General features: G+C 41.4%; 1 non-coding gene across 1 annotated transcript; it reads left to right on the forward strand.

Annotated features, from left to right (window-relative positions):
• Positions 1 to 202: 202 nt before the first annotated feature.
• On the forward strand, positions 203 to 310 carry LOC111771269 (U6 spliceosomal RNA). Its single transcript, XR_002805013.1, has one exon. It is a non-coding gene; the product is annotated as a U6 spliceosomal RNA (small nuclear RNA).
• The last annotated feature ends 9,773 nt before the right edge of the window (positions 311 to 10,083 follow it).

The raw sequence follows: 10,083 nt of genomic DNA on the forward strand, positions 1-10,083 counted from the left end.
TGGCGGAGTGGTTAAGATCACATGCTCTACTTCAGCGGCCCAGGTTTCGCAGGTTCCGATCCCACGTGTGGACCTAACACCATTTGTCAAGCCACACTGTGGCAGCATCTTGCATAAAATAGAGGAAGATTGGCACAGATGTTAGCTCAGCAGCAATCTTCCTCAAGCAAAAAGAGGAGGGTTGGCAACAGATGTTAGCTCAGGGCCAATCTTTCTCACACACACAAAAAAACTGGAATGATACAGAGAAGACTAGTACAAGCCCTGTGCAAGGATGACAGACAAATCCCTAAAGCATATTTTTAAATTTCACGCTACCTGAATTTTACCTCCACAAAAATAAATAAATACACAGACAAATAAGAGGCTCTTTGACACTGGAAACTGAGCTGCGAGTGAAACACATATTAAGCCGCCCCTCAGCTGTAAATCTGACAAGCATCAGAATCAGCATTCCCGAGTGGCCAGTGATAGCCAAGGGCAATCCTCCCTCTCTATAGCTATTGTTCTCGAATAGAAAACAAGAAAAAGGAAAAAGAAGCCCCTGAAGCAGTATGACGAGAGAAAGGGAATTATTTCAGACAGGAAACATCTCAAAAATAATTTGATATAATAAATAGAAGAAAATAATTGTTTAGAGTGCAGAGAAAAGTTGAAAAGGAGAGAAAAAGAGATGACAGATATGACAGTGTTCCAACCTAAGGATTACAGTAGTTTGTGAAAAAGAAACCAAAACATTCGAGATAGAGGCAGTAACTTAAGCAAATTTTCCTGAGCTAGGACAAAGAACCAAGCATGGAGATCAAAAGAACATTCCAAGAAATGCCAATTAAAATAAATCCACGATTAGATATCCTTTTGAAAAAAGCAGATTGTAAGAATGTCTCTGTCGATGTGTTGACAGGAACAACAACTTCTGGAAGTCGGTCAGCTGTGCGTCTCCGTGGAGGGTGCAGTGGAATCTCACGGAAGTCAACTGCGGCAGCACAGCTGGGCTTCATGGGAAAAACAACCATCATCAGGAGTTTCTCTCTCTGTCTCTCTTCCCCATCTCACTTTCTCTCCATGACTGCTTCATCCAAATTTCTTTACGAACTGGCTTCTCTGCTTGCTTATCAGCTTATACATGGCTCATAATGGCTGCCCCCATATGAAAGAGCAGCACTCGAGTCTACAGTAGTCCCCACTTACCTGTGGTTTCACTTTCCCTGGGTTTAGTTACCCACAGTCAACCACGGTCTGAAAATATTAAATTAAATAGAAAATTCCAGAAACCAACAATTCATAAGTTAGTTTGTTTGTTTATTTGGTTTTTGTGTGTGTGTGTGTGTTTGTGTGAGGAAGATTGTCCCTGAGCTAACACCTGTGCCAATCTTCCTCTATTTTGTGTGTGGGACACTGCCACAGCATGGCTTGATGAGTGGTGTGTAGGTCCACACCTGGGATCGGGACCCACAAACCCCAGGCCACCAAAGCAGAAAGCGTGAACCTAACCACTACGTCACCAGGCTGGCCCCAACAAGTCATAAGTTTTAAATTGTGCACCATCCTGAGTAGTGTGATGAAATCTCACACTGTCCTACCCAGGATGTGAGTCACCCCTTTGTCCAGTGTATCCACTCTGTGTACAGCACCCGCCCATTAGTCACTTAGTAGTTGGTTATCAGATCAACTGTTGTGGTATTGGTATCACAGTACTTGTGTTCAAGGCACTCTTATTTGACTTAATTATGGCCCCAAAGCACAAGAGTAGTGATGCTGGCAATTCGGATATGCCAAAGAGAAGCTGTAGTGTGCTTCCTTCAAGTGAAAATGTGAAAGTGCTCAACTGAATAAGGAAAGAAAAAACATCTCATGCTGAGGTTGCTAAGATCTATGATAACTCTTCTGTAGTATAGTGTTATAATTATTCTGTTTTATTATTAGTTATTGCTGTTAATCTCTTACTATGCCTAATTTATAAATTAAACTTTATCATAGGTTTGTATGTCTAGGAAAACACATAGCATATTTACAGTTCACTACCATCCATGGTTTCGGGCATTCACTGGGGGTCTTGGAACATTTACCATGTGGATAAGGGGGGACTACTGTATATTATCTTTGAGCTTAACTTCCTACAGGTAACAAATTCAGTCTCTGTTCCCCACTTACAGGTTTCTGAATAAGATTATTGATGGTCCAGCTTTGGATAGTTGCCCACTGTGGCCCAACTTACTGCCCAAAAGGACAGGGTCATATAGTAATTAGAGCCCTTCCATCTGGGCTAAGGATGGAGCAAGTTCTCTATGAAGGGCTTATAAGATTGGAGGAAATTATTGAAACCTCTAGACCAGTGGATTAACAAAAAATTCTATTAGCACCCAGGCAGGAGAACTATTTATTGACAATGGGATAAACATTAGTGTGGTCTTCAATGACCCTGCAATATTCAATACCAGAAGACAAAGAAGCACAGTCAAGTGGGTTTTGAGTGGGGAAAGGTTGTGATTCCAGAATTGTATATTCAATCAATATAAATATATTCTTTGCAACATTCTCAGATCTGCATGAGATTTCTTAAAAACTACCATCCACAAGATACAGTCCAGCCAACCAGATGGAGAGTCAGGCCTCACCAACCGAGCTTTAGATATGGCACCAACCTCATGCATGTGGAAATCCTGAATGAATCCATGGAAGAGGATAGCCATGGAGCTCCGCCAGTTTGAATGGAAGTACTTTTCACTGAGTATATCCATGAAGGCTACCACCCACCTCATTACAGCTGGGACATGATGCCTCCCTCACAGCCACTTTAGCTCCTGGACCAAAGCACTTGCCCCAGCTACCACACTTTAGCGACACAGACCAAGGCTACTTCCACCCAGCAGCCAAGCCCTCCTGACACCAAGGTGGGACTGGGTGGGACAGGACTGCTCACTCTATCACCAGAGTCTGATAAGCATACCAGAATCCTATATGTGTCAAAAGGAGTGTGTTAAGGCCTTGAATTGGGTGAAACTGAACTTTCTGCTATTGTCTACACTGGGAGCTTGGGATCCAACTCTGAGATTGAAGCACATTATTTTATTCACAAAGCTATATATGCTCCCTGGTTACCAAAGACATTAATCACTATTCATAACTCAAGTATGGAAAAGTCATAAACTGAATACTCGGTGTTTTATTCTAAGATTTCCATGTATTTATAGTAATAATCCATATCCAGCTGATTGATGATGGGCACATCAACTGGAGATAGGTGCTGGCAAAACTATTTTATCACTGTCATTGATCAGGAAAGGAATGTCTGGGTTTACTACAAGAACAAGATATGTTATTCTGGTTAAATCATTAACAGATTAATAAATTAATAGTAAGTAAACCACTACCAAGACTAAAGTCTGAGACAATGATAATGGTAATTTTATTTAGTACTCAACTGTATACACAATCAGTGTGAAATATTCTCTTTGTATTACATCTTTGTGATCTTTGCATAAGCCAACAGAGAGATAGTTCATTATTCCCATTTCATGGATCATTAAATTGAAGCTCACAGAGATTAAAGAATTTATGCGCAGTTGCATGACCAGGACCAAGCTGAAGTCCACGCTCAAATGTGTCTGATTGCAAAGCTTGTGTTATTACCACTTTTAGCTCATCCTCTCCTGAAATTCACAGAGTTACTGGGAAAACCTGGCCAGGATTCTGGCCAAGGATTCTCTTGCACCAGGTCAATTCATTTGAAAACAATAAACCAGTTTTCAACTTCCAAAGAGCTAACAAAACAAAATAAAACAGAAATTTTAAAATAGGAATAGGGGGACATGCCAAGCAGATATACTGAAACAGTAGAGAACAGATAAACGTGCTTCCGATCAAAAAGTATTCTGAAGTTTAAAAAGTCAGTCTGAATGTTTTCTTGAGATGTCAGAGGAAGGATATTCCAAGGAAAGAACTAGAAGTATTGCTGCCAATTTTTGCCCAACAGATAAAAATCCCAGGTTGAAACAATAAGTTTCAGAAACTTTTCTTTGAAAGATTATGCTCAACTTGTCCTTTGTTTTCTTACATAGTTTAAAGTTACGGAATCAAAGATGAATGAGTTAGGTAGTCATTTAAATTAAGTTCATAAAATATTTACAGCCTAGGAAATGCCTATATTAAGGTGCCATGTGAGAAAACCAGGACACAAATTTCATACAGTATAAACTTTGCTATATAAAAAAATGCATAGGAATAAAACTGTGAGGAAATGCAGCAAAAGGTTAAGAATTTGGAGGTTTGATTGGACAAGGTGAGTAATATTTTTCCTTCTTGTTACTTCTCTTTATTTTCCACACTTTCTAGAATGTGTACATTTTTATCATCAGAAATATAAACTTTATTTTTTAAGAATTGTCACCTAGCCCACAACGTTATTAGTGATATTGACCCAGTGGTAAGAGCATTAGAGTCAGGAGACCTGAACGTTCTAAGGAGAAGATCAGCTCCATCACCCAGGGCTGTCCAATAGTGAAAGTCATCCAGTTCCATGAACCTAAGTCTCTTTCTGTGCAAAATGGGAGGCTTGGAGAAATGATCTTCGAGGTTTCTTCCAATTCCACAAAAGATGGTACTGCTATTATGAATACTCCATTGAGTTAACTGCAGTGGCCATGAGAATTCATTGTGCAAAGTTCCAACTATAGGAAGTGTAATTGACAGAGAGGTCTGGCCACCTGCTCTGGAATCCACCATCACGTTTGCATCAAGGTCATGCTACCCACAGGCTGTGCCCAGTCAATGACTGAGCACAACAGGGCACACCTGAGAGACCCGAGACTCCTCTTGGACGTGGAAACTGGCTTTGGCTCAAGGACTCGCCATTGGCCTTACTGAGCCTTCCTTGAACCTCACGGCAATCTTGAACATTCCCACCCAACCTTCCTTCCCTCTCTTCTTCACTCAGGGTCAGACTTGAGTTGTGGTCTCATGGCTCTCCATCCTTTCCCAGCTTCCTCTGCATTATTTCTCACACAGGTGTTTCCCTTATAAAAATCTTTGCAAGTTAATCTCATCTTGGCATCTACTTCTCAGAGGACCCAGACTAATGAAGATATTGGTAGATCCATGAACTACACCTGTGGACAGGAAGGCTGACCAGGAGGCTGCCCAGGTGGCGCAGCTCTTCAGAGGACTGCACACCTGGCTTGTACTTTCTGTTTTCTTGATACTGGCTTTTTTTCTTCCTTTAAAAAAACAAATGTCAATTATAATCCAAAAAAAGTAGTATTCTATTGCTTGTAGACCAAAAATATTTTTTTCTCAATAAAACCTTTCCTGGGTTTATTTTTAAACTTGCTTTCTTTCTTCCTCCCTATCAGCCATGTGTATCTCTTCAGCAACTTCTGACTCCCTACTTCAAATCAGATAATAAAGCTCATTCTTCAATTCTGTCATCTACAACATTAGAGGAATCTTCCTCTGAGATTTAAAGTATAGTTAATCATTTTCAGCCCAGTGTGACCCCCATCGGATGGCTAAGGGACCATTTCTTGCTAACCTCCTCTATTTTTAATACAGTGGCTTCCGCCTTTCATGGTTATTTATCAGTCTTTGTCCATCTGAATAACTCCTTTGGAAATGTCAGCAGTTCAGCCTTCCCTGACTCTTCTGCCCACCTCGTTCAGGTTGAGGATATTGGAATCCAAAGGCCTTCCTGCTGAGCTGTTTAAAATCTCTTTTGAAAGTTAAATGAGGCAGCCTCACAAATTTAAATTCAGAATCTCCAAATCAACATTTCAGAAAATGCTATGCTTTGGTAATTAGAAGGAAAAATAAGCAACTCTCCAGGGAAGTGTAGTCCTTTCTTTGATGAACTCTGAGTCACTCGGACTCCTTGAGAGACAAGTCCTCCTCTGGGTGAGGGGCAGGGGATCCTGGGGAGGGTCACCACCCAGGATGCAATCAGTGCCCCCTTCGGTCCCCTGAGCAATAGACTCTGTGTCTGCGGGCCTTGCACAGGGAGAGTTTCGTCTTCTTGGTGATGTAAGATTTGGCTCTGGTTCACGGATTCTTGTGGTGGTGGTTGTGCCTGTGCCAAAAGCCTTGCGGAGGGATGCTCAAAGGGATTAGGGAGGAGAGAGCCCCCTGCATGTGCACAGATCGTGCCGTTTGTGACGAAAGTTGCTTTGATGTTGACCCTTTCTCTCTCTTAGCCAAGACTACAGAGCTGTCTCCAAACTCGCTCTACACCAGAAATCCTCAGACTGGGGCAGATGAGACGAGATGCGGGACAGCGCTGCCAAGTTCCCCAGAGAAAGAGCTGGTCCGGTCTGGGAGGCATGGAAGTGGGTCTCACCCCGCTGGACATAACCATCTGACCCCTGGGTCCCAGGGCATAGAATCAGTTCAGGATCAAGTGTCTCTATTCCCTTGTTTGACCAAAATGACTGAAATAGAAGGCTTGACTCAGCGAACAAATAACGGATTTTTTTCTACCTCTTGTTCCTGTTTCTATTTTATTGTCCTTAGGGAATGTAGAACAAGCAAATATTATCTATAGCGATTTCCTCTTCTCAGAGACCACATGCATGAGGTTTTATGTCCTCAGAGAATTTGTAGCTTTTCTCTAATATCCTCTCATCAGTTATTTATTGTGACAGTTCCAAAACAAACAACCAGAGAAGCAAAACACGGTCTTGGATGGAGAAGCTTAGGGACCCGATGTTATTGGTTTTAGGCAGCAGGCAGGACGTCAGCCTGGGGAATCGAAGAGCCCATCTCTTCAGCCTGTTGAATCCTGTTGGGTTTCTCCAGTCATCCGTGAATGCTTTGACAATGCACACTCGCACCCTCTCTCATCCCTACTAAGAGGAGGCCACTTTGCAACAGAGAAACTCTGATTTCCAAACGTAAATCTCATGCTAATACCCACATTCCTCACACACCATTCAGACAAGATTTGAGGTTTTCTTCGTAAATTTAGTCTGAAACGTCAACACTTGTTGTTAATCAAGTGTAATCCCAGGTTACAAATTGCCTCACTAAGAAGGAAGGAATTCTATCCCCATTGGTATGGGTACAATTCCCTTCCTTCCAAAAGTATTCTTTCTAAATCTAAACTCTATTACAAATCTCCTAAAATGGAAGAAATCAAGTTGTGGGTGTCAAAGGAGGGGAAATCCTAGAGTTTAGTAGCTAAAAGCCTAATGAAACAGACCAAGGCTTTTAGGACTCTGAAAATGTCATGAATTTAGCAAAAGAATGATAAAGGAGAAAGAAGAAACTCCTGACTTTGGGGATTTTGGAAACATTCCATATTATGGATGGTCCCTCCAAAAGAACTCTCTTTAAATGCATTTACCTCACTCATGTACATCTCCAGAGAATATTTCCAAAATGATCTGCTGCCTTACAAGTGAACTGAAAGCAATATTCATCCCTGAGAAATTAGCATTAAGCTAAATTCTTTAACCTAGACGATACAATGAAATTGACTGGTCCACTGGTATAAGTTAGTATGAAACTATGGTGTCAATAACTCAATCTTTTTAAAAATCTTAACTGAAGGTAAATGTAAAATGGATAAGAAAACACATCATTGAAGTTTCTTGAGCAATTGGGTTGGCAATACATTAACAGTAAACTCACTTGAGGACGGTGTTGGAGCTGACCGTTGGGCAGCTTCGTTAATGACCTGGAAGTTGAAGAGTGGAGAAAGTAAACACAACTTGAAGGAAATCTGGAGAGAAACAAAATGGAACCTGAGAAAAATTCTACTTCCAGCAGGAAATTACCCAGAATGCAGACCTCTGAAAGTATAGGTGAGAGGAAAGAAAGCTGGGGAGGATATGGGAAATAATGAGACTGAATTCATGCTGCGTAATAGGAAAACCAAAGACCAGGACTCTTTAGGGATTAATGAAACAGTCCCTCCTAGGAAAAGATGGTTTTCCTACTCCCTAGAATTTGATTAATTTTCACCTCTAATTCTACAAAATAGAATAAGTAAATGCCAGTGACCTAAGGGAAATAGAAGTTTGGGCTGTATTTAGTCTGATGGGCGTTGGGACCAACGTTCTCACTTGCCTTAGGGATGATAACCCATGTGATACCAGAATGCTTAGTTACATTCCAGGGTTCATGATGTTTGTACATTTACATGGTTTGCTTGAATCTATGCATAATGACAATGACCTAAGGAAAAACGTTTTTTTAACTCAATATACATGTTTTGACTGAAATGGCAGTGAGGAAGAATGGAGTGAAAGTAACATCATGAGTCAGGTGGAAATCCTTGCATACGAAAGGTCCTAGCACTCCTAGATGGCAAGAGATAAGGTGAGGGGGACATTTCAGTGGCATTTAGAGGGAACGAAAGAACTCTGCTCACAAGAATGACTGTATTAGGAAAAAAGATTTCCAGACGAATAGCTTAAGCCGCTTGATGCGGCCCCTGTAATACCAAAACCGACAGTCCCCTAAAGATGTTAAAAGTATCTTACAGTAACTGAGAAGAAGGGAACAAGTGCTACATTTGAGGAACTGACTACAATCTTCCTCAGTGATGGAAAATGAAGAATTAATCAAGTTAAAATATTTATTGAGAATTATTATGGACCCAGGACAGTTGGGGACACCTTAAACACATTAACGAAGTATGTAACAGAACTATCATTACTAAAAATCATTTTTTTTAATTGGACACCAAGATTTGAAAACAATTAATGGGTAAGAGAAGTCAATGCAAAACTCATTGAGTTGTTGGGATAGTCATGAAGCCCGAGAGAAATTCTCTGAAGAGTGAGAGGAACATGAGTGGAGGCTTCCTGGAAGATGGGCTCCTGAGGCTAAGTAAGGTGTGAATAGGCAGAAGAGAAGGAAAAGGACATTCCATAAAATAAACTAAAATATAACAGTAAACAAGGCTTCAGGAGAATGTCCTGGGGACAGTGAAGACATCGGCCAGACCAGATCAGAGAAGCTGTGATATAGAAAACAGGCAAGACACATTTTTGGAGGGCTAGTGAGGGGTCAGATGAGGAAGGACATTAGAGTGAAATAGGGGTATGTGTGCTTCATCACAAGGAAATAAGGAGCCACTTACTTTCTAAGCAGGGAGTCAGGCCAAGTAGCTAGTAAGACTTGCGCAGAAATCAAAGCATGGGTAATGAGTCTAGATTAAAAGGTGGTGGTTATGGCAACACAGAGAGAGGAAGAGAAGAGAAACATTTCAAACAAAAGATGAGAGAGACATTTCAAAGGCACAGTCCTGAGGACTTTGTGACTAACCATGTAACCCAAATCTCCTGGGGGGGCAGTCCCAGGACTGCCTGCCACCAGGAGTCAGCTGAGAGCCTCTGAGCAGGACACCATGTGTAACTCATTTTCAGAAAAGACTCTTTGCAAGGGGGAGATATAGAGAAGAATCTGTGCCCTGTCGACTCGAAAGGCAATGTCTAAGTGTTTGGAATAAAGGCCACAGTACATGTTTCAAAGAAGAAAATAACTGCAGCTTAAACCTGAAGACCACATATTGAAGAGAAGATGGAATGCGGTGCAATGTAGCTTATTATATGAGCCAGAAGCCCCTAAATGTCCACGCTGAGGTCCCCCTGTCCTCAACACTGCTAGTTCCTAAGGAGAAAGCAGTGAGACAAATGGATAATAGGGTTCCTTCCTTAAGGAAAAGAAAATGCTGCATAGAAAAGAAGGATGACTGGTGCTGTAATATTCCTACTCTCCCCCCAGCCAGCCTGCACACCCAAATTCACTGGACCCTCAGGCTCCAGGATTGACAATGGCAGCCATTGCAATAGTCTCTATCCATACCATTCCTAAGCCTTTCTATACAAGAGACCCTTCTAGAGTTCTAACTTTTTATCTCACGCTTCAGCTCCACTCGCATATTCAGGATGAGGATGGAGCAACTTAATGCTCTCTCTCTTCTGCCTGTAACCAATTATAGCAAATTGAGATGGAAGGCTGGGTAGGACCCCTCACTGGTTTTAAGACTATTTCTTGTCTCCATTTTCATGGCTTCCCAATTGTCTGTTCTAGCATATTAAGCAGAAAGCAATAAATATTATTTTAACTGCAGTCGGATGAATAACA

Source organism: Equus caballus, chromosome 29, assembly GCF_041296265.1.
Source record: "Equus caballus isolate H_3958 breed thoroughbred chromosome 29, TB-T2T, whole genome shotgun sequence".
Classification (NCBI taxonomy): Eukaryota; Metazoa; Chordata; class Mammalia; order Perissodactyla; family Equidae; genus Equus; species Equus caballus.